Raw genomic sequence first — 25,341 nt, 5'->3', positions numbered from 1 at the left:
AGCTTTTAATAGCGATAAAACTCACTTTCTTGGGCCTCTCATCGACTTTGGTCCATGACTCTGATTTAACAACTTTGATAACATCTTGGAATTGAATCCGTCAAAATTGTGAGAATACCAAAAATTTCATATATTTACATATATTAAATAGTTCAGAAGTTATTTATGCGGAAACAATCTCGTTGGAGCCCCCTCAAGGGGCGTGGCCCCGTCAGGGGGCGCTTCACGGCATATGTTCATTGACAAATTTCATATTATTGTTGACCGTAGGTTAAGGGTTGGCACCTCATCATGGTGCACCTTGTATATGCCCGATTGGCATATCTGCCAAAAATTCGCATTTTGCTGTTTCCCAATGATGAAAATTCCGGCCAGAAATCTTGAGGAGGCCATAAATTCCGTTTTATCGAAACGTTACCTCTTGATAACGATCGATAGCGTTTGTTTAGAGAGATAAACTCAAATCCTTTCCCACTGTTCATGGCGCTTCACTCACTCTTATCATTATCCGAACTTCCTGTTTAATCAATCCTAAATATAGGTTATCGTGCGATATGGAAAAGCGAAGTCTTGATTGTTTACCAGGGGCAAATACACAGTCCTGATGGCAACAACACAAAACCGGAGACTATGGAATTGTGGAAAACACAGTGGTCCAAGATAAGGATGTCTAGCGTGAAGACCTCGTAAGAGGAATAGATACAATAATTAAAAAACCAAAAATACACTGGAGTGCAAAAGTAACCGGACACCTAAAGTTTCATGTATTTTTTGCAAAAAAATATTTTTGAAACATTTTCTGAAACCTTCGATTACTTTTGTCTGTATAGTATGTGCAGTATTGGCCATAATTATTGCAATTTTCAAAAGTTACTTATATTTTTGTTTTTATCGAAGAGGCAAATGCGTCACCCTGTATATACATCCTTTATTGAATTACCTTTACTTATCAGAGAAAAGGAATGTATTATCTTTTTTTATATTCACTGAGATAAACAAATTGTGTTTCTTTATTGGCCAAAATTCTTGCAACTATTTGTTTTTTCGTGTTTTTTTGAGAAAATTTTGCTTCTCGGTACTTGTACTCAATTCAACTATTATTTATTGAATTTTCTATCATGGTTCGCAGGAAAACGTATAGCGGTGACATTAGAACCAGAATGATTAATTTTCATAAGAATGGTTTAACACAAGTCGAAACAGCTAGAAATTTACAACTTCATAAATCGCCAGTGTCGAGAATCATCAAACAATTTGTTGGTACTGGTGTATGGTACCATTAAACAACATTAGTAAACCAAGAGAGTCCTCCAAGCAATTGAACAGGGAGACTTTAAGTATTGCAAAAAGAAGTACTTTCCCATCTTCACTAAAATCCTGGTTGAAATCGACCAAGCAGGACCATGTGGCCTTTCAAATTGAACAATAAGACGAAACCATTGTTAAAATAGCTTAAGTAGTGATAGATCTGCCAAAAAGCCTTTGCTCAAACCACATTCACTGGACACCAAATGATTGGAAAAGGGTCGTATTTGGTGACGAGTAGAAGTTTAATTTATTTAGAAGTGATGGTGTGATTCACGTAAGACGACCTAAAGATCATAGATTCGATCCAAAATTTACTTGTCCTACTGCGAAACATGGCAGGAGATCTATAATGGTGTGGGCGTGTTTTTCGTTATGTGGTATGGGTAAAAAAATTATGACACGTGAACAAATAGTGCAAGTTGTTGCCAAATGCCTCAGAAATTCCTCGAAGTCGAGAATCATATGCATTACAACAATTCCGGGAAACAGAACAATTCACCAGAAGACCAGGATAAGGCAGACCAAGAACCACAGGTTTAATTGAAGATCGTTTCATTAGAATACAGGTGGTACACGACAGCACATTGCCAGCTCTAGCACAAGTCCAGCGACTAGATGAGGTCCACAGAAACGCCGTCTCCATATATGTATACGTTTCTTAGAGATTGAATTGAATCTAAAATGAATTCCAGGAGACCTGCCATGGGACTTCCGTGGTCTGTAGATCTTTGACAAAAGCATGTACATATTGCTCGCGAACATCTTGGGGGTTGAAGAATGGGGCGCGACACTCATTCCGGGCGAATCCAGACTGAACAGATACTCATCTGAGGGGCGGAATAGACTTTCGAGAAGACCCGGCGAACGTTTTACAGAATGTGGTTTTTTCCATGGAATTCCATTTGGCGGTGGAGGCATAACGGACGAGCAGGCATTTCCTTCGGGAAACATATGGAAGTTGTCACAATTCGTGATGGCTGAATGATACGTTGAACAAATTTTGGAAGAACGCGTAGTGCCATTTGAATGTGAAAATTTGAGTTTAATGCACGAAAATGCTCGTCCGCACAAAGCAAGGACACGCGAGCGTATAAGTTCGCATTCCTTTATTACCGTGGCCCCCGAGGAGTTTAGACTTAAACACGATAGAACATGCATGGGATATTTCGGGCCGACGCATTCGTCGCAATTATGCTCAGTTTAAATCCGTAGATCACTAGAACGAGCACTTCATGACGAATGAGAGCAAATCGCTCAGAAAGAATTTGCCACGTTGACCTGTACACGTGATTAGGGGTAGCGGAGGCAACACACGCTACTAACGGTTATTTAGAAAATCTTTACGTGAATTTTTTTTTGTTTATTAGCAGATTTGTAATCTTTCTTCTAATTTTGTACAATTTTCTTTTCTTTTTTCATCCTTTAAATTTTTCTTACTGTTGTATGAAAAATTTTAACTTGTCAATATTCAATTTTATTAAACTTCTCGTAAGTGACACTGTAAACATTTTGTTAATGTTAGTTTTTTTCTAAAAGGGACCCTCCCTCCAATGCGCAACTTTTCTATCATTTCGCCACGTCTGCATCTATTACCGTTCGCCGGATTCCCATGCTGGCCGTCCATATCTTGGACACACTGTATTGAGTAATTCGTCGTAGATTGCGGTCAGATGCAATAGAAACGAAAGTCAAAAGGACGAGAGACTGAAGGTGTTGCATTTCCAAAAAAGCCGGATCATGATTGCTTCCTGCGGTTTGTCCCAGAAAAAATGCTCTTGCAGGTCTGCCGGTGTCGAAATGCGCTGGTCAAACTTCCACAAAATGGGCTGGTGCAATAACGACGCATTTTTTTGATCGGCGTGCAAGAAGCCAGTCACAATTTCGGTGACATCAGCGTCATTCATGGTGATAAATGCCAACGAAACAAACCTAGTAATTACCGGGTAATAGGCCATATTGAGCACAACTTTCTCTCGGAATTATTAAGTATATAACCCAATTGTTGCCCAAGAGAGACTTATACAATTCCGAGTCGTGACTGCCCGATGCCGGCAAATGCTGAACGCGCGATTGCGAAGCATTATATAACACCCGGTATGCGAAATATCTGGCCTTTTTTTCCGTCCTGAATGCGGGTGGCATAACGCAATAAGTGACGGAGATGAGTGCGACCTTTTTGCACCAGTCTGATGTAATTGAGTCCTCGTCAGCAGCCCATATTTGAAATTAGTACCATAGAAATTCAATTCAATGGGTCGGGTTTTACTGGCGTTAAGAGTGAATTTTACCTGCGGTCTCTTTCGGGGATTATTTTACACTTCTCAGAACTGCTGATTGGGGTAGGTCGGGACCGATCAATTTTGAGGTTGACTTGACTGGATGACCGAGTGTCTTCAACGCTATGGAACCCATCCTCACAATAATCGGCATAGTCCAAAGTTCTGATAACGGGGAAATTCGTAAAACGCTACTTTGGTATATGTAGCAGAAACTCCCGAGAAAATAGTAATTTGTGTAACCCGTTAAGAAATGCATAGTCTTCTGTAACAAGTGGGATTCTGAAGGCCAAAAAATAATAAATAATCCTTTAATAAGTTCAAGTATGTCAATCAACACGAAATTTATCTAATTTTTATCTAACTATCAATACGGGAGGGTTGGGTTAAAGTAGTATAGTAAGATAATTTAGACTTCAGAGAGTTATGAAAAAACCAAAATACTTGTTAGATAGCTTGATGATTCAGTTACAATTTTGCCTGTGGAGCTCTGATCTGAAGAGTAGAAAACTTGTTGAACCCCCCCCTGATGAAAATATTAGGCATTTTTTTAATGCTGTAAATTAAAGATACGGTAAGGAAAACATATTTTTAGTGAATAGGAATTGACATATATTTATTTACGGTTTTTCAAGAAAATGAGGTTTTAATCAGAATGCGCTTCCATTCCTAATCGCTCGTCACGTTATTTTTTACATTTGAATATCGAATCCCCGATTTTTACTAACTCAATGGCTTTAATTAAAACTTCTTTATCGAGTGGTGGCCTTGTTCGCTTATAACGCACCATTATGTCTAAAAACAAAAAAAAATTAATTACTATTTTTGCCCTACAGTCTCATTTTACTCATTTTCAATAATTTTAACTATACAGGATGATTCAAAGTTCAGCCCAAAAAATTTTGAGCCGTATTTTTTAGGTTAAAATAAGCCTTTCTATTCCACAAACGTGCGTTCACAAATGCTTAATTTTCGATATACGGGGTGATCAAATTTTATAATTATCGAAACACGAAGTAGGTCATGACGGCGTAATTTGACAATTCTGCGCATTTTCTGTCGAATTTATTGACAATTTAGTTGAGCTGAAAGTTAGTACGTTTTATCTGTTTTTTTTTTTTTAATTTCAAAGTTGTTTCGATTATATTATTGTTAAGTTTCATTAAATTTAAGTTTTTTTTTATCTATTTCCTGCTTGCATCGTTGCCTAAGAACCTTAGATTTCAACAAATTTTACAGAAACCTCGTAGTAGTGTCAAATTCCGCAATCATAACGTACTATGAATTTTGACAACGACAATACTTCAACACCCTGTACATTGAAAACTGACCATTCACCGACCCATGTTTAGGGGAAAGAAAATCGTATTTTCAGCTCAAAAATGCGCTAGTAAATTCTTAGTACTGAATTTTGAATCACCCTGTATAATAAACAGATATTTTTAATGCAAAACAAATATCATAATCTTATTCAGCACCGTATTTTACCTTTGAATTGCCTTATTATAATTATAACACTAACCCTGCACGGAATAAAACGATTAACGATATGAACGCCTCATGACTGCAATTTAACTAACATAAATCAGCTCGCAATTTTCACAAATGGCGGCAGAGAAATTTCAAATTTTACCTGTCGGAATTGAAAATGAAGGAAACTCTACTACTAGTATAGGGTAGAATAGTATTAATGGGGCCATCTTTCGCCTAGCCGTTTAGTTGTCAGATTAAATTACTATTTTTGCCCCACTACTACCTTGGCCCCATTTCCCCCTACCATTAATTTTTCATTTCATCCCTAGTTATATAATGAAAACGGATGATTTAATTTGGCAACTCGTCAAATTCACAAATATTTCGTGAGGTCCAAAAAAATGAAGGGGGTGGAGCTACACTCTCTACAATCAAATTTGCAGTTTTTGATTTTCTCCATTTATAGCAATTTCTACCTTATTTTGAGAAAGGATTCCATACCCGCCAATAAAAATACGGCAATGCGGTCAAATCAACCCAAAAATTTGTCGGTTGCAGCCCACGCAAATGCCCTTTGAAATCAATTGCGAATAGGTGGGGTCGATTCATTGTATTTCGGTGAAAGCAGGTGGCACCATTTGTCGGCTACCTTGCAACAGATATTTTAAATGAATTTATGGTACCCTAAAACCTTTGTAGAGACAAGTTTAGCTCCATTATTTCACCCGCTACACTAATTTTCACCGATATTTCTGGGATACCCTACGTATGATCCAATTCTGAATTTTTGTCCAATAAAATTAACCAGAAAAATGAGTCAAATATGAAGATAGTTGCAGAAGTACCTGAATTGACACTTAAAGAAAAAAATGCGAAATGTTACATTTCTCAAAATACTTCTCTTTGAAATTGACACAGTGATGTTCTATGTCTTCTATACCCAGTTTATTAGTAAAAAAGCTTCGAAATAGACATCAACGTCGAACTCCACCTCTTCATTATCGTCAAATCTGTTTGCACCAACCTATTTTTTCATGTTTGGAAATGGAAAATAATCCGAAAGGGCTAAATCTTGCGAATACGGTGGGTGAGGAAGAAGCCGAAACCAAACTGCTTGATTTTTCTGAGACTATCGTCGTACCACGTTTTCATGCGTTTTAACATCGCTTCTGGTTTATTCCGGATTTTCACGAAGCGCTCACAACGGATATGTATATCCCTGATGTTTTTCTTAGTGAAACAGTCTGAATATAGGCACATGAAACAAGGCCGTAAAGGCTGAAAAACCTTTCACACACCAGCAGGAAACAATTTCTCAGATATAACATAACCGCCTATTTCTGCGGAAGCGTATCCTGGTGCTGTTGAAACTGGCGGATGTGCACCAGATTATTTTCGTTTCCTTTTTGTAGGTAACGAGTTTCCAACGGACGGAACAAGAAGCGGATGTGTTTAACTTGAATTTGCTTTCCTGCACTGTGCCGATTCGATCCGCGTCATTGGTACTTACAATCACTTAACCTTTGCAGGAAGAAAACCAGGTTAAATCCCATCAACGGGAGGAATTTCCTTATAGAAGAAACCATCTAATCTGGATCGTACGGTATTCGGACGGGAAAATAACTGAACAGGCCGTTTCTATATCTCGACGGTACCATGACGGAGGTGCGGCTACTTTCCGGAAATCCTCGTCAAGGTCATTCGCGCACCGCGCTACTTTTCCGCCCACTATACCGGCCCACGGCCGGACCATCAGGGTGAACCTCTGTCACTTTTTAGGTTTCTGTCGTCACCAACAAATCACTGTCAGCCCACATGAGAAGCTTTTTATTAGTTATGAAGTTTTAGCAGGAGTTCCCCGTCATTTTCGCGCAATTGTCGTTAAGAGCGGCAGGGTTTGGCAAGGATTTAGTAGGCTCAGGTCAACAAACATCATTATACATGAGTTTTAAGACATAGTAGATGGTTACTCAACACATCTATACCATGCTAAGCACGTGTGTTAAAATATGTACGATTCTCTTTATTGTGTCGTTTACAGGTCTTCAGTTTTACAAGCCGAAAACTTTCTGTCGTAAACAGTATCGGGATTAGATGTGTACTCGGACCTTTTATTTTTGTTATTCTAAGCGTTGATGTGTTTAAAAATTACCTCATGTAAGAAGCGAATGTATAATCTCCTTTATTTACGTTTACGACAATGCGTCTCGCCTGTTGTAACCCGAGATTTCCTGACCCCAGCTGCGATTTTATTTTAGAGTCTTCCAGGGGACATTCTTGGGGATCAAGTATCATCAGTCAAAGACTGCGTTTCAATGTATTAGATGTCGCTTGTTGCTTCCAGACATTTTTAACCACCTGTTCATCATTTAAATCAGAATTTTTAGCATATGCATCTTGCCAAATGAAGCAGGATAATTTGAGTGCACTTTTCAATGCAAAGACAACAATACACATATGCGGGCATTGTTTCTTTGGCTGCAAAAAGGTACAAACCTGACGTGCAGGTATAATGGCACTCAGCGTAATTATTGCCATCAGGAACGAATGCATTAAACGATGATGACTTCTATTACAAAATGACATCCCGAACCATTTTGAAGCACCAGGAACCCATCAAACGCCTCCCCTAACTGACGTAGGACACGGAAAATGCGGGGCACTTAAATAAGCATGTCTCGACAGGGGGCCCGAAACTTGATACTTTTAAAATGTGCCACTTCAAAGGAGACACAACAAAAAAACAACAAAAAGCCTTTTAGTATTAAAAACACATGTCCAAAGGTCTTAGGATGCGTTATGGTTTATACAGGGTGTTTATTAAGTATTATACTTGTGCAAACTATAAAACGGGGACCTTTAACTCATTTTAAGATGAAAATTTTCCTTCTTGAGATTTTGGGCTTGAAATAAATTGTTGTTTCGCATTTCATATATGTTCAATAACATGTCAGTTTGACGAAATTCTGGATACTGGGAGTGTTGGTGATGAGAAACTAAAATATTTCCTTAATTTTTGTTTAACGTTAGAGGGCGCCACATGCAGTGTTGTATCTGGACTTAAATAACCATAACTCTTACTGTTTGTAACTGAAAGCAGCCGTTTTGGTAAAAAACGCGTTTAAACTAAAACCAGCGGAAAAGTTTGTTGATTGTATGATGCGACATACATATATCCGATATATATGATGTCACAAACTTACATAGATCACTCACAAAGCTAATACTAAACCAGTTTTGCAATAGTTAGTTAATAATGTTTGCAATAACTGCTGAAAATGACTGCCGCCTACTGCAATGCTTGCATCAATTCTCCTTATCATTGATTGACGAACTCTTTCCAATATACCTGGTGTTTGATTAATAATGGCGCACGACTCAAATATCGTGTTTCTTAGATCTTTTCGTTTTGGACTGGAGTTTTGTAAACTAGCGCCTCCAAGTGACGCCACAGAAAATAATCCAGAGGATTCAAACCTGGAGATCTTCGAAGCTTTTTTCTAAGCTCTATACCTCAAGAACCGCGTCGATACAGACCAATGTTCATATGAACTTTTTGTCTCAAAATTAGTCAAAGATTCCACTCTTTAAAGTTGATACAAGTAGTTAATAAACACCCTGTATAGACAAAAGTGTGATGACACAAGGTTCAATTATTGATAGCACATGTGCGTGACTCTTGAAAAGATGCAATAATTCTCCCGCTAACTGCGGTCTCTGACCCGTGGCTATTTCTGGATTCAAAAGAGTCGGAAAATGACATAAATGCGAGTTCCTGTATTTCGGGATGACCTGCATTTTGACAAATTCTTGGCGTCGAAGTTGTGTATTTTACGCATTCTTGTTCCTGAAAAAAAAAACATACGTGTACGTCACGAGAAATTAGCACGAGGCTGAAAAATGTGATATCGTCGCATTGCCAACATAAACTTTCCAGTTTCCAGGAAAAGGTTTGTTTCACTCAATCAGGTTCCAATTGCAACATTGGAATCCTGGATTGGCTTGTGATGCTCAGTAACGGATGAATTGCCTTTTTCCTCTAAAACTTTGTTTCTAATACGAATCTACTACGCCACTGTTGCAAAACGAGATACAAATTTAAATATTTATGCGAAATATTTGAAGATTTTGCCATCGTAAATATCATGGAGTATCATACGTCTTCAAATGCAACTCCACTCCTCCACTACTTCTTCATCAATCAATTCACAAATTTCTACTTTAGTTCATAATATGCGAGGGCATAATTTGTGAACACCGAAAAACTTTGGCGTAGATAATTTACTTGGGAAACTACAATATTTCAAATATGTCCTGCTCCTAGTAGACCCATTGCGCTCGCCTAACTACGCCACTGTTTCTTTACCAATGAGGATACAATCTTGTACACTTGTTCGTAACATGTGAAAGTTTGGTAACACTGATCTATAAAAAATCATTAGTACAGATGAGCTGTTTGGGGAGTACAATGTTCCAAAAATTATTTTTTACTTAAAGAGTGAATTTTACGCATCATAAAAGGTCTCGTCACCAGGCCACCGTGCTTTCGCGACCAAGCTATAAATTTTAACATTTAATCATAATATCTGAATGTTTAGTCATACTGAAAATCATTTGCCCAGATGGCCCACTTCGAAAGTACAAATTTTACAAATTCCTTGCTTTCTTAAGAACTAAATTTCATGACCGTATCATAAGATGAGACCTTGCTACGCCACTGTCTCTTCACTGATCAAGCCATAACTATTCACATTTATCGAAAACATTTGAGGGACTCACAACCGCCAAAACCATTGGCGAAGATGATTCATTTAGGGAGTTAATTTTTTTTTATTTGCTTCCTTATAATGAATAAGTTCCACATACTATTGAAAGCGATTTCACCATGCTACTGTTTCTTTACCAATCAAGTTACAAATTTTTACGTTTGTTCATAATATGCGAAAATTATGAAATACCGAAAATGACTGGTGCAGATAATCTATTTGGTGAATTACAATTTTTCAACAATTTTCTTTTTGATGTGTTCAATGTACTCAAATGCGACCTCACTACGTCATTGTTCCTCTACCAATCCGCCTTATTAGTGTATCAGGAACACTGATGTTGAAGTTTATACAGTTTGGCATGAGCATGCGCGCATTAGCGCAAATAGTCTACTTAGGAAAAGAATTAAAAAAAATATATATTTTACACATTTTGTATGTTTTTTCTGACTGCCCCAATTTGTCTATATTAAGCCACTCTCTATTACAATTAATCCGAAATTTGTGCACTACATGCACAATACATGAGGGATTACTGTGTCTGAAATTCATTGGTGCAAAACGCCTACCCGGGGCGATACGATTTTTCGAAGTTTTATTTTTGTTGCCATCTGGTAATGAGATTTGTCATATTCTCTAATAGTACGCGCTGATTCTTAGACAATAAAACTGAGATTTCTCCTGTGTGCACACTCGAGGACTCGAAGGATTATTGAACTCGAAAGTGATTGGTGCAAATTCTCTATTTGGGGAGTTCTCCTTTGTCCTTTTTTTTAATGGTCGTTTATTTCTAACGAGTGTCCGTCGAGCCACTGATTCTTTATCAACTAATCTACACATATTTCAGAGCTGAACAGACGCATGAAGAATTATTTCCCGTTTCCAAAAATTGAAATTTTTGTCTTTGACACTCTCAGTGTTGCCAGGTAAAGTACCCAACCCCTATGAAGAAAAACGAAATAATTTATGGAGAGAATAAGCTTTACTTTTAGTAGAAAAGCGATAATTTGCGTTTTATTATCAAAAAGTCGTGTACATATCATTGTTGACGTGTGGCACGGATCCGTGATGCGCGCACTAGACAACAGATTTTATTATACAGTGTGGGCTGACACGGCTCCGGTACAGGAAATATTATTGTCTTAATGATCTGAATACAACTTTCAGATTTTTCTCATTTTACAAACAAATTCTATAGATTACAGATGGGTAGATGAAACGACGTGTGTCTGATTGAGTCTGGTTGGGCAACCGGCAGAAGTGAGTAAATGTAATAGCCCGAACGGCTTATGTGCAACCCGGAACTCACGGTACTATTTCCATAGACATAACTCTGTGGAGCAAGAGGTCACTCCTGATTGCTTTCTATAATTTGCTTCAACGGAACGACCGCTTATTTATACAACTTTACCAGATTGGAGAGTTTTCGCATTGTACTCTTTAAGGGGAGAATTATTTCAATCCCTGTAAGGTGATATTTTAGTGGTTATTGAATCATGGGTCCTTGGAGATATGTCGATGCGAAAACTCTTTAAACAATATTTATAAGCAATGCTTTATTGTTCCTCGAACCATTACGCGATAAGGAACAGTTATTACACCTATTTGACATTATACAACATCATCCGGAACGCCAATTTACCCACGACGAGCTTTGAATTTTGTTCTTAAATCGAACGTGTTGAAACATACAGATAACGAATATTAAAAGGAAGTGAGTGTACAGTCGTAGTCATAATTTTTTTCTATAGGAAATAACATCCCACTTGAAATTTAACTATTGTAGCCGAAGACATTTCACCACAACCCACCGTAATAAGGCGGATTTCCCTGTTTGCTCCCATTAAAAGTCCCTTTCTATGCGGTTTGGATCATTCGCCGGTACATCGATGAAGGTCCAATTCCGTGGCGGATACTTCCTTGTATCTCACCAGTCTGCTTTTTTTGTCCATTTCCTAGCTAATGTTTCTCAAGTCAATTTGTGTGGTCACATAAAAACTAAGTTTTATGTGCGGATTACAATCGATTGCGAAAATCCTTTTAGGGGCATTTAATATTGCTCGGAACAGAGCGAGCCGCATGACGGTACGCCTACTCGCCACTTATCTGGTAAATTACGCAGAAATAGCACTTCCTATGTAAGTTTAGAATTAAATTGATCCCAACTCGCATGTTCGTGTGTATAAATAATAGTGTGAACAAAAAGGAAAGTCACTTAACAAAATACCGGATACACAATTCATCGCTTTGGCCTGTTATTGTCGGTTTTGGCCGCTGTATTGGACATAACACTTCAAACGTAATGGTCCGCCCATCATCTTATTGTCCAAAGGAGCACTGACAAACGGTCCACCCAGGGACGTACCACAGGTAAAAGCCTGAAAAATATAAAGGCGGCATAATGTTTTACGGAAGGCTTAAGTTAGCATACGAAAATCGATTTAAGCCCTTGTCGCTCAGGTTTTCGAAAGTCGTCCAAATTAATATAGAGAGTATGCTCACATATCATGTTCCTACAGAAGGGAGTTATTTCTTAGCTTACTTTATGCCTAAAAGTTCATATAAACATTGGTCCGCAAACGCTTCGTTACCTATCTACAGGGTGTTCAAATACCATTTTTTAATTAAAATTATTTCGCAAGTTTAAACAAAAATGTTTCAGTATTCATATTTCCGATTTTAACTTGTAACAGATAGTACGAAATAAACTTTGAAAGTTCTTCAAAATAGAGAATTATCTGTAACGGATAATTGCTAAGCCATAATGAATGTTAATTTCATCTTGTTAGTTACAGAAAATTGTTTTTTTTTTTGCTTTACAATCGAGCCAGACACGAAAAAACTACAAGACCAAAAGGTTTCTGAATACGTACAATAAAAAAGGCATTTTAGAATCTACAAGCGACGCACCGCAAAAAAATCAATGTGAGAAAAGCAGGCACGAAAAAATACCACGTTGTAGATTATCGAAACTATTTGACATATAACACCCAGAAGTCCCAGAGCGTAAACTATATACCAAATTTTAGCTAAATATCTCAAAAATTGCAAAAGAAGAGCTATAAAGAACAAAATTAATTTTTTTAAAACTTGAACACCCTATAAATAAGGAACGCAGCGTTATATTTGGACTTTTAGTCATGAATTAAGGGAAATGTTTTTTCCCTTCTATATATATACATACATAATATTTAAGAGCACCCTGTATAGATCTAGGAATTTATCTTCTTGGACATGCTGCGAAGTTTACACGCATCGCCAGCTCTTTCCAGCTCATTGCTTGCAGCTACACCGCTAGTTCAGAAGACACATACAAGCAAAAAGCTCTGAAAAAGAGAGAATTTTCTCATTGATAACACGAGGATTCATGTAGACATAGAACAGTGAGAATAGACATAAATTTCTCAGAACATTTTTATCCGGCTTCTTACAAGTTTCCCTGACAACAATAATCTGATACATCTCTGCTTTTGGCTCATACCTTTATATAGAGGTGACCCTTCAGACGTTATGTTTTCACACCACACAACAATAGCCATTTATGTATGTGCAGAATCGTACTACCTTCCTCTGACGGTCAGCCGAAAGTTGTATTGCTGGAATTTCTGGTGTTTTAGTTTACTTAATGATCATAATAGTTACAACTCGTGAAAACCATTATCGTCTTCTGCGTTCTACCTGCAGTGCAAATTCTGCGTTTATCTTGCTAGATGTGTGGGATTAGTCGCTTCTGAAGAGGAAATGGAAGCTGAAAAGAAGAAAATAGGAGCAGTGATCAAGAAACTGTCGATACCTCTGACATTCACCCGCATCTCATATGCATATATCAACAACAACTCGGCCAATTCTTATTTTCTAGGATCAATCGATAGGGGCCCCCGGGCACGTGATTTCGGGCAATGCTCTTCTGAATTCAGCACCGATGACGAGAAAAACGACTCGACTCCAACGGCGCATTCGGATGATGATAAGATGAAGGTTTCAAGGGGATTGTGAACAGGGCGGTCCAGTGAAACCACTAAAGAATCCAAAAATTTCAACACCCATATATTCAGGACCTTCTCCTTTGGATGAGTGTTTTTTTGGCTAGAAAAACGTTCGAATTTTTCTGAGAATGAAAGCTACTACGTAGAGGTCGTAAAACGAGTTTATCATCTCGACGATGTACTGGGTGCACAGTTTTCGACATTTTGACAGGGTGTTTCCGTTATTATTGCAGTTCGAGGGTTGGGGTTTTCGCGTTTTCATTCTTTTGTCAAACAAACAATGCTGCAAACATGTTTGTCATGCCTTTCTTGGTTTTCGAAATACAGCGTGAAATTGGAAATTATTTATTTTCAGACACCTATCGTAATTCAGTTATTTTATAAGTTATCGACTAGGTAAAAACAGAATCTAGCACACCTTTTTATGCAGAGTCCAGTGACTTAGTCAGTTTTCTCCCAGGTGTCCCCATTTGTCAGAAAATTACCAAAGTTGAGATTTCTTAAGTGGGACACCCTGTATGTTAACTTGCATTTATATTCTACTCAGTGAGAGCTTTCCAGAAATATATAATGGTCGGCACTTTGTTTCAAATGCAAGGCTAATATTTACATTTTTTAAATCAGGCTATATATTGCCAATAAGAAGTCATATTATTTATTCAAAATGCATTATTGCCTACGTAATATGTCTTGAATATACCTGGCTATTTGATTCAAAACTTTTTAAACTATTGAAAAAGTGAATAATAAAAGGTAATTTCTTCTTATTGTAGCGTAATTAATAAAATACTTAAAAACACATGTATCTAATAAACAATAATATACCGGGTGATTCAAGAAGATAGCTCGTTTTTTTTCTGTTTTTAAACTTAAAAAGTTGGAACTTGAAAGAAAGCTATATGATAATAGGGCCAACTGATTGATATTAATGGCGTTTATCTAGCACTTCCGGTTTAACCGGAAATGGCCTCAACTTTCGATTTTTGAATGTAATGCCCTATGACTTTTACATTTTTGGAATCTAAAGGTCATTTTTAGTCTAAAAATAAGTCATTAAAAAAATCGTGTGTTTTTTTTACGTCGAGCCACGCCACTGAGGCGCACGTATTAAGCACAATTTTAGATTAGAATTACGGGGAAAAACACTAATTTGCCATTTTATCGAGTACTTTTTCTTTTATAAGCAAATTAAATGCCGAGAACCAGATTTTTCCATTTAATTTCGTTTTTCAAATGACAACGCGTAGGTTTATCGTGGTTTTCTAAAAGACTATTTTTTCGTTAATTTTTTGATACCAAACACAACATATGTTCATTTAGAAATGAATCGTTATTTCATTAAAAACATTCAAATTTAGAAAAAAATACGTGTGCCGTAGGGTACGTTATGACCACCGTCCAAATGACAGAACAAAAGAATAAAATATTTTCACTTGTAGAAATTGTGTGCAGTCGTGAAAGTGCAGGTAAATTAGATTACAAAAATATGTAAAATTATACTAAAAATGAAAAAATTTATATGCTGTTAACATTTGAAGAACCTCGTCAACGGTCTTCCGACGCTGCGAGACTTTATGCGGAAAGGTTTCCGCTTAGAACCCATTCAGACGACTGTTTTAAAAAATTAATGTATAAAATGAAAACGGGAAATGCTAAAGAAGGGGAAAACTTTATTAATAGTGAAGACAAAGAAATCGAATCAGAAATCAGTGGTGCAGCTCGACATGAAAAAACTACAAAAAAAAACCTTTTTTTTTTTAATGACATATATGTATAGACTATGCATGACCTCTAGATTTCAAAAAAGTAAAAATTTATAAAACACGTTACGTTTAAAAATCGAAAGTTAAGGTAATTTTCGGTTAAACCGAAAGTGATAGATAAATATCATTAATGTGAATGAATCGGGTCTACTCTCGTATAGCTTCCCTCTAAATTTCAACTTTTTAAGTTTAAAAACATAAAAGGTATAAGGGCGAGCCACTTTCTTGAATCACCCGGTATGTATCTTATAGTTGGCCATGACTTCTGTGACGATAAAAAACAAAAGTTTGATTTTGTTATTTATCTCCTGTCAGAATTGTTTAAATATAGTATTATCGGTAAGTTAATGTTAATAATTTTTTAATCTATTTTAACGAATCTTCAAAGAGTTGCCGACATATATTTCAAAAGACAAGTATGGAAGAATACACTTTTCAAATTTTTATCTAAAATGTTTACAGTTATGCGATGTGCTTTTAAGTAGCATCTTAGATATGTATTGATAAAAATTAAGTGGTCTCTTATTATTTTGTAGATATCCCGAATGACGTCAGCCATTTCCCGATAGATTTGCCAAACTTAAAAAGGACCTAATGGAACATGGAGCTTTTACGAAGACTCGACCCAAAACATGCAATAAATAAAACGAAGAAGTAGATGAAATAAACGTTTTGGTACGGACAGCGACCACTCCTTCGACTTTCTGCAGAATAAAATCGAAAAAAAATTGGTATAAGCAAAAGTCGTGTTCAAAAAACTTGAAGAAAACACAAATTCCATCCCTACAAATTTGAAATCGTGCAAGAGTTGCACCCTGGAGATGTAGATCGACATTTTTGGAAGATCGGTGATCTGGTCCGATGAGAGCCCCTTTTCAAATGCTGATAGTTCTAACCGTCATAATACGAGACAGCGGTATGCAGAAAATCAACATGTTATTTATCGGATCTTTGAAGACAGTCCTAGGACAAACAGGTAGCTGAAAATCATGGAAGATGTTATGACAGAATCATTAGAAAACGTTCCTGTAGTCCAGCTAAATAGTATATTTAGTTCGTTTTCGATTTGAAACCAACTGAAGATTGTTATACAGGGTGTTTCCTAACTACGTGTAAAAAGTTTAAAGGCGTAATCCTCGACTGATTTTGAGTCAAAAATGTCTAATAAACATATATCCGCAAATGCCTTGTTTCCAAGATACAGGGCGTTGAAATGTGACAAGAAAAAGAGATTTTATTTCCAAAATGACTCAATTTTGCTGTTTGAATTTTAGAAAAGACAATTCCGGGGGTTCCGGGGTTTTCTTCAATACGTCTTAAGATTTCTTCCTCCACTTCTGGTGTTCGACGTGTTATTGGCTTTCCTCCTCCTGGAGTTTTCATAAGAGATCCTGTATCACAAAGACGTTGAAAGAGGTTTTTAAAGGTTTGGTGGTTGGGAGCTTGGTGGTTTGGAAACCTTTCCATGTAAATGCGCCTCGCTGCCAAACACTTACCATTAGCAAGGCCGTAAACAAAAACCATATTTGCCATTTCTTGATTAGTGTAATTAGGCATTTGAAAAATTTTCAAAACTGAGGTATAATCTGATTTTTGGGACACAGAACTAAATTCTTTCACTTTAGAGAGTAAAACACCAAAATAACACTGACTATCTTGTTTATAGTAGTGGAAGTAGCAAAAAAAAACGAACAATAAACAAGTTAGTAAATACCACCAAACCTTTAGAAACCTTTTTCAACGTCTTTCAGTCAACACCCTGTATCTTGGAACCAAGGCATTTGCGGACATATGTTTATTAGACATTTTTGACTCAAAATCAGTCGAGGATTACGCCTTTAAATTTTTTACACGTAGTTAGGAAACATCCTGTATATTTCTGAAAAGCTCTTAGTGAGTAAAATGTAATTACCAATTCAAATACAGGGTGTCCCATTTATTAAATCTCAACTTTGGTAATTTCCTCAAAGATGGGGACGCCTGAGAAAACGCTGAGTACGTCACTGGCTTCTATATCAAAAAACGTGTAAGATTCCGTTTTGATCTACTCGATAACTTATAAGATAACTGAATTACAATGAGCGTTTGAAAATTGACAATTTTCAATTTCGTCCTGCATTCCAAAAATCAAGTGGGACATGATAAATCTGTTTACGCCATCGTTTGTTTGAGAAAAAAAAAGTGATACAGGTTTGCAAAAACTCCAATCGTGGAACTGCAATAATAATGGAGATGCCACAAATCTTGGAAACTGGACATCCAGTATATACTTCAAGAACTCCTACATTGCGGTAGGCGCGGTGTAAAGAGTGTTATTTAAGTACGGAGGAAAAAATTAAGGGGCAATTTATTTTTATGTGTGATTCTAAGACCAAAACTTTATACAGGGTGAAGTGTGGAAATCGAATTTTTTGAAATAATCATCGAATCGACGGTTTTTGATATATAATTTGTTTTTTATTATAGCAGCATGGTCGAAAACATAGCATTTTACAATCATAACCAGGAAATTACATCTGGCATGTGCTGTCCCTGCTTGTTCACACGGTGTTGAAGAGGTCCAAAAAAATTGTCTTCCACCCTTTCCGGCATTTCCCCCTTGATTTCGGTGATTTGATGTCGGATTGTTTCTGTTAATTCTTTTAATGTACGAGACTTAGCCTCGTAGACACACCCATTCAACTAACCCAATTAAAAGAAATCACATAAGGAGAGGTGAGGCGACCGAGGCGGCCACAAACTGTCACCAAATCTGGAAATTGAGGGCCGAGACTTTTTTTTTTTCATTATTAAACCTTCAGTCCGTTGACTATTAAAACATAAGATTATGTCACGCACGGGAACAATAATTTCTCATAGTATCGAATCTGCGACGAAACTCACGCTGAACAGCAGTTACAGACTCATCACTCCTATCAAAACACTCTGAAAATGAATATTCGATGTTCTAACGTCTACAACGCCTCCATGGTGGCAACTGAAAGATAATAGTAAAATGCTATGAGTCAAAGAATGAAATGCTTGTTAAAATACAACCCTTCCATTGCAAACTGTCTAGTACTACTCGAGCTAAAAACCCTTGGTTCCCGCGCCGCACTCTTTATAAACATAGGTTCGGTAATGCTTCGTTTCCAAAATACGGGGCGTTAAACAGTTTTTTTATTATTATTATTTTGCAATGCGGTTCATGCGCCTCACTTTAGCACAGTAACACGTTAATTTCAGGAATGCAACTTACGAAAAAAACTGGATCAATCGCGCGGCGCCACTGTCATGACCACCCAGGTTATCGGATCTAAATCCGTTAGATTTTTTCCCTTGGGAGCATGTAAGGCTTTCGTTTGTGGAACTCCGGTCAACACTAAAGAAGAATTAATCCAACGGATACGGGATTCATCTAATCAGATAAGGTATACATACATATGTACGCCGGCAATATTTTAACGTGTTCGGCAATCGTTGTTAAGATCAGCTAATGTTTGCATTGAAGTTGAAAGAGGACACTTTCGGCAGTTATTGTAAGTGTCCTTTTAATAAAGCGTTTTTATTGTTTAATTGTTCTTAAAATGTTAGCAAAAGGAAATAAAAACAGTTTTAGCTTAAAAAAATCCCTTCGTACTACCTAAAAACTGCCACCAACTTTCAACATCACATTGGTTTGCATCTCCTTGTGTTATAAATTTTTTTTTAATATGTAACGACTAAAAAAAATATGTGACACCCTGTATCTTCGAAAGAAAGCATTATCGGAACTATGTTTTTGTAAACTTTTTATCTTAGGATCATTCAAATAATCGCTCCTTGAAGTTTGGTCACGTACTTAAATAACACTCTGTATTTGAAAATCTGTCTGACACACACGTAGGGGAGGAACTGCACTCTATTGTCAGTTAAAATTAACCGAAAATACCATTAACCCTTTACCAAGAGCCCGAAAGAACAACCTTGTTAACGTTTCGGCGGTAAATCTGTCATCGTCTTCAATATTAAAGAAAAAATAATAGACAAACAAAAATTGATTGCAATTCAGTATGTTTAAGAAAAATCTTTATCCAACAATAACAAAATAGTGGAGGAAATTTTCATTCGAAAATTGAATATCTTCCAGGATCTCAGGCGAGCCAAGTCCAGTACCATCGGACAAAAAGAAGCATACGATTAAAACTAATTATAAGTAGCTCAGAGAATACCAAGAAGAGTACCCCTTTTATCAGCAGGTAGATAGGAATTTGTTAGTTAATTCAATATTTTAGCTTCATCCTTAAATGGCTGTGTGCTGAGTGTTTTAATTTGAACCCCAGACAATTAAATGTTCACTTGGGGGTTCATTAGGATTAAGCGGGGAAGCAAGTCACTAGAAGGTGTTAGAGTATGAAATTACCCATTTCGTTCAATTGATACTACATATAGTACATGAAGTTTGAAGATAAAATCAAACTGCGCATTGCGCCGTCTCTGATCAGGTAGAACTAAGTCTCCTTTGTGAAACACTGCAGATTTCATCGGTTTATGAATCGGTCGGTGGAAGATTACAGATGTGGTGTAAACATGCGATTTCAAGTCAGGTATTTGTGGTATTTATTGCAGTAAGCTTTATTATAGAAAAATTTATGTAAAGCGACTGCTATGTTTTTCTCTTGTAAGAGAGTTCTCTGTTATATGCATGTAAATGGTTAGTACCGAGAGCACTTGGGATACTGGAATTTCGCAACCTCTATACTGTTTGTACTAGTGGTAGTACGACGTGAAGCTACCCAATTTTTCAGAGATATTGCACAATCTGCATACTCAGTTGTGATTTTTTCCTGATTTTATACTAATAGATGATGCTGTGGGTACACAGGGCTGCTACGTTTAACACACTTTGTTCTGAAACTGGGTGAAACATTATTGAAAACTTGACAGCAAAAACACTTTCTGTTTATATGTAAATGAAAAATATACAAATACAAATAAATATATTGTTGAACAAACTATGATGCAAGTGAATCCCTTCCCAGTAGAATTCAGAGGGAAGAGAATCGGAAAGTGCGGGTGTTTTCCGAAATTTCCGAAACCGAGTTCGGGGGATGATTGAACCGTTTTCTGCATGTTGGCAGGATGTAGCGATATATGATTCATAGTCGAAATAACATTTTTTCTAGGTCTTTAAGGTCACATCTAAAATCAATTAAATTTACGCTTTACGTTTACAATTCTTCTGCAATACTTAAAACTTGTTTTTTAAGATTTTTTTAAAACATGTTTTAATGAAAATAAAACGATTGAAACAATTAAAAACAGATGTTTTTTTTATTTAAAAAAAAAAAAAAAAACTATTTTTTTCAACCCCAGTTAAACATGTGTTTGCTTTCGCGCAAGACGGTCTAAGTTGATAAATTAATCTTTATGCTGTTAATATAAACAAGGACCCAGATAGCTGGTCTCATTATAGTGAATTACTATAAACACCATGGATTAGATTGGTACTTTTGAAACTTTTACTTTTTTTGTAGGATTAACATCTGGGTCGGTTCTAATTCATATGTAACAAAGAATTGAAGAGGACATAAAAGCACGTGCCGGAATCGACTATTCTAGTTTCATTTAATTAAACCCTTAACACACATATATACTTGGCTAGACAAAAGCGTAAGTAGAAATATTCTTTAGAAGATTTTTTTTTATAACTGGTCTGAATAAAAAAAATTCTGTAAAATCCAAAATCAAATTAGGGGAAAATGAAAGATCATATAGGATCGACGAAGAGCGAGGGCGGTATCAAAACATCCCAAAACTCTCTTTCTCCCTTAGATAGTTTTGCAAGTCCACAGAAATATCATTTAGTTTGAGTTAGTTCTTGTAGACGATTTAAAATCAGGACGAAGAGAAGGAAATAAAATTATAATATACAGAGTGCTTTATTAGAAATTTCCATTAGAAAAACAACATTTTATGATATGGTTTTTTTTGTTTTAGTTTTTTATTAAAAAACTTAAAAGCAGTCATATAGTACTACAACTCTGACAGCTATAAAGGAGGCATAGTTTTTAAGCAAAAATATTTTACTTTCTTTAGTGAATCGCGTAGCATGTTACTGGATATTTTTGAAGAAAAAAGTGTCTTTTACACTGTCTTTTAGGAAAATAAAACATGGTGGTTCGCACACCACTGGGACAACTAGACATTTTTTTTTTCTTAAAGGATATGTATCTTCGAAAATTATCAATACTAAAGTGCAATGGTACCAGCACGTTACCGGCTGTTTTAAAAGTAGAACTGATACTCCCCTGTTTTTAAATATAAAAATTAACGTTTGAATTCCATCTGCAAAAAGGTTTCCAGATATTTTTTCTACTTGTTATTGAGATCGTTGGGATTATATTTGAAATTTTTATTTAGAACTAATTTAGCGCACCTTAACTTTAATATCCAAAGTATGAACTCTGTCGAAAAAATTGCAACTTTTTATTCTTTAAAGTAAACTATCAGACCTTGTATCTTGGAAAGAAAGCTTGCACACCCATATTTTTTGCGATTTTCTTCATATTTGATCAAAGCCTATTTGCCTCTACATTTACGGTACCCTTCTGAGACCCCCTGTACGTATAGGGATGGCCCTTCATACTTTTTTCGCACCCAATGACTAAACACCGTAACGCAAACAGCTTTATTTGAGGAAATGGGTTGTAGCAGTTCGAGTACCTGCCTTTCTTCCATTGTGATCCTCTTAATCTACAAAACCATTATTTGTGTTAAATATCCATTTCGGCTTAAGGCAATGTTCAGTTTTTTGGTACGTTTAGCGCTTGGTATTTACAAGGAAGTTTCGTTTGGGAAGTTTTAATGCGATTTTTAGTTTATTACTTAATAATACTGCGTCAAAAACATTGGGAAATAGATATGTAGGTGAACCAGGTAATGATGCCGATTGATTGCTTGTTGCGTAAGGTCCTTGAGCTGCTGCGTAACACGAGACGAACGAAAAACAATGTTTTAGTAAAAATTAATACAGAGTGATTCATTGGGAATGAGACATAGCAATACTCGAGACAGGTGATATCAAAATATGACGATTGCATCCGGCAAACTATGCCAATGTTGCGTGCATCAAAATTACAGGTTGATTTTTTTTTTATTTCTTAATATAATCATTTTTTGTGTTTTAATAGCATCAACACGAAAAGTGGCATACTTCGGTTTTGTAACATATCAAGTAAGAATTTTGATCTTATTTTTACAAAGTTCTTTATTTAGTTCCAAAAAGGCGCTAGTTGCAACCTACCGCTTCGGTATATTTAGTTATATTTGACTATAACTAAGGTCAAATTTTAATCAATGTAATGAAAGAGCGCTTATTTTTAGACAAAAAATATATTCTCGTTTAATTATCATATCTCCCATCGTTTACAAGATTTTCACTTTTGTAGATATAAGTTGATTCAAGTCGCACTATTTCAAATCTTCAAAAACGGTGGTGGTTGTGATTCACTCCCATAGCAACGCATTTCCAAAGTATTGTTACTTTAGCTTGTTAAAGTAATTAGACCATTTTCTTGTCAGTTGCTCTTTTTAAGTAAAAAATTGTAATTTAAAAGTAACAATGTTAACTCATAAGAACTTATCTTTTAATGAGATGCGCGTTATGATTTGGATTTTCTAATAAGACTTATTTTTAATTTGTTAATAGCCTTTAATGTTTTTAATGATTGAAAGATTCAATTTTTTATATTTTTTTTCAACGAATTAAGGGTCCGAAATGGTACTACACGGATTAGTTCATGGATAAAAATTTCGGAAACGAAGAGATATCGGGATTAAACGAGAATGCCTTTTTTGAACAAAAATTGACACTCTTTCATTATATTGAAGAGAATTTGCATTAATAAAAAAATATGACCAAATATGCCAAAACGGTGGTTTGCAACCAACGTCCTGTAGGAGCTATTTAAAAATTGGATCAACATTCTTACTTGGCATCTTCGACAACTTAAGTACACCAATTTTGGTGTTGTTGCCATGAAAATTCAAAGAATTAATCAGGAATTTCAATGTTAAACACCCAGTAACTTTAACACACGCAACGTTGGTATTAAAATATATTGGGTCTAATCGTTATATTTCGGTGTCGCCTATTTCGGGCTTTGCCATCTCCCATTCCCAACGAATCACCCCGTATATGTTAATGACGTATTAGTGTGTCAAAGTCACGGGCAAAGGGACTGAAGTTTGCGACACTCTTAATCTTCGTTCTTGTGAAAGTTACAACACCACAATGCATGGGTAATTAATTCGAAAAAATAGTTGGTAGCGAAGAACGTGGCATATTATCTAAGAAAATTCTTCTCTATGGTCTATTCAACAACGATTTTATCGAAAAAAGTCCTCCACGCATTCGATCAGAGAATATTTATTCGACCGTAATGGCAGTATACCTGCCAAGTGCCTCCTCAATAAAAAAAGCTCGGTATATAAGGAGAGGCATACGTTTAAATGGGAAGAGGAAGCGAGACGCAACGATGGAAGGTACCATCATCATCGTCATCTCGCCGATGAAATTCTTTTCGGTCGTTTTTGTTCAGCCACATCCGGTTGACTTGGTTCGATGGCGTGCTGGGTCCGGTTTCTTAGAACGCAACGTTGTCGCTCCCAATTCTAAGTGAATTAGCCTTAGTTAGTTAATCTACTGCAGGGAGTTTCCAGCGAATCTGCGACGCGTGGCAACGTCGGATGGTTCCGCGGTAGGCTCGATCCTTGCAAGGTCAGCGACTGATCCAGCATCTCTGTACGACCCGCCCCTCCTTCGCCCCCGCGCCGACTCCGCTTTCCTTCCTTCCTACGTTTCGACGCCGCGGGCGCATTCCGCATGCGGGCTCGACGTTGCCGCCGCCTCGACGAATTCGGAAATTTCAGGCATTTGTCATCAAATAGGTATAGCGAATACGTCACGGTACTATTAAAGAAGGCAATAATAAAGTCCCCTTTTCATTACGAGTAACGAGCTGTAATGAGGCCAATTGAAAAGTTCACACAGGTCACGGATGATAAAGATTCCGGTCTTATAAAAATTAATCAGCATGGCGTCAGTGGAAGTTAAGAGCAATTTAGCTTCCTATTTGGTATAAATTTAAACAGAAATAAACTTCTAGGCTGGCCATCGATAATCACTAAAGCGGCGATTTTTGCATGATATTAGTTAAGATAATTACGTCGAGTTATTAAATAATGATCTTTCTTCAAAGCGCAGCGTGGAAAGTAGGCCGTGCGATTGGCGCGGCAGTGTTACAGCGCCATATTGTTCCGTGTGCTGCCTATATTTCCGCCTGTTTTGTCTTGCCGTAGTGACGTAAGGCTTTTTGGATTTGTGAGAGAAAAATTAGAGGTCTACAGGCGACGTTAATTATATCGTTACCGATAAAATTATATGTACAATTCAAAACAATGAAATGTCAAAAACGCTAGATAAGTATCAAAATTGTTACCTGTCAAAGACCGCGCAAGTCTGAAATCCGTTTAGTCTTTAAAAAGTAGTGTAAAAAGAATCAAGGAATCGTGGAATTCCGATTCTGAAAAAAAATCCGAAAACCTCTAGGTTCGGAGCTTTGATTCAATTTACGAATTAATTAATTTGTGAGGATATTGAACAGAATTTGGACAAAAATCAATATAGACAATAGATTAAAGAAATTAAGAAAAATATTAAAATTCACCTGTGACGTTCCAGCAAATTTTTCTAAAGGATTTTATGGATCAAGAACTCAGAAAATACACTGACATATATAGTAGTTAA

At 36.5% G+C, this 25,341-nt stretch overlaps 2 long non-coding RNA genes across 2 annotated transcripts in view; one reads left to right on the top strand and one right to left on the bottom strand.

Annotated features, from left to right (window-relative positions):
- LOC136342969 (uncharacterized) overlaps window positions 1-17,430 on the top strand; it is a 28,111-nt gene extending 10,681 nt beyond the window's left edge. Inside the window, exon 4 of the long non-coding RNA XR_010732721.1 lies at window positions 16,109-17,430. This is a non-coding gene — a long non-coding RNA (uncharacterized lncRNA). The remainder of the gene's footprint in view (window positions 1-16,108) is intronic.
- LOC136342971 (uncharacterized) lies at window positions 12,269-13,482 on the bottom strand. Its single transcript, XR_010732723.1, has 3 exons — window positions 13,305-13,482; window positions 13,008-13,149; window positions 12,269-12,336 (listed from the first exon to the last, which is right to left on the bottom strand). It is a non-coding gene; the product is annotated as an uncharacterized lncRNA (long non-coding RNA).
- Window positions 17,431-25,341: the final 7,911 nt, after the last annotated feature.

Source organism: Euwallacea fornicatus, chromosome 13, assembly GCF_040115645.1.
Source record: "Euwallacea fornicatus isolate EFF26 chromosome 13, ASM4011564v1, whole genome shotgun sequence".
Classification (NCBI taxonomy): Eukaryota; Metazoa; Arthropoda; class Insecta; order Coleoptera; family Curculionidae; genus Euwallacea; species Euwallacea fornicatus.
The sequence above is the reverse complement of the archived record's forward strand: the minus strand, read 5'-3'. Positions and strand labels throughout refer to the sequence as shown.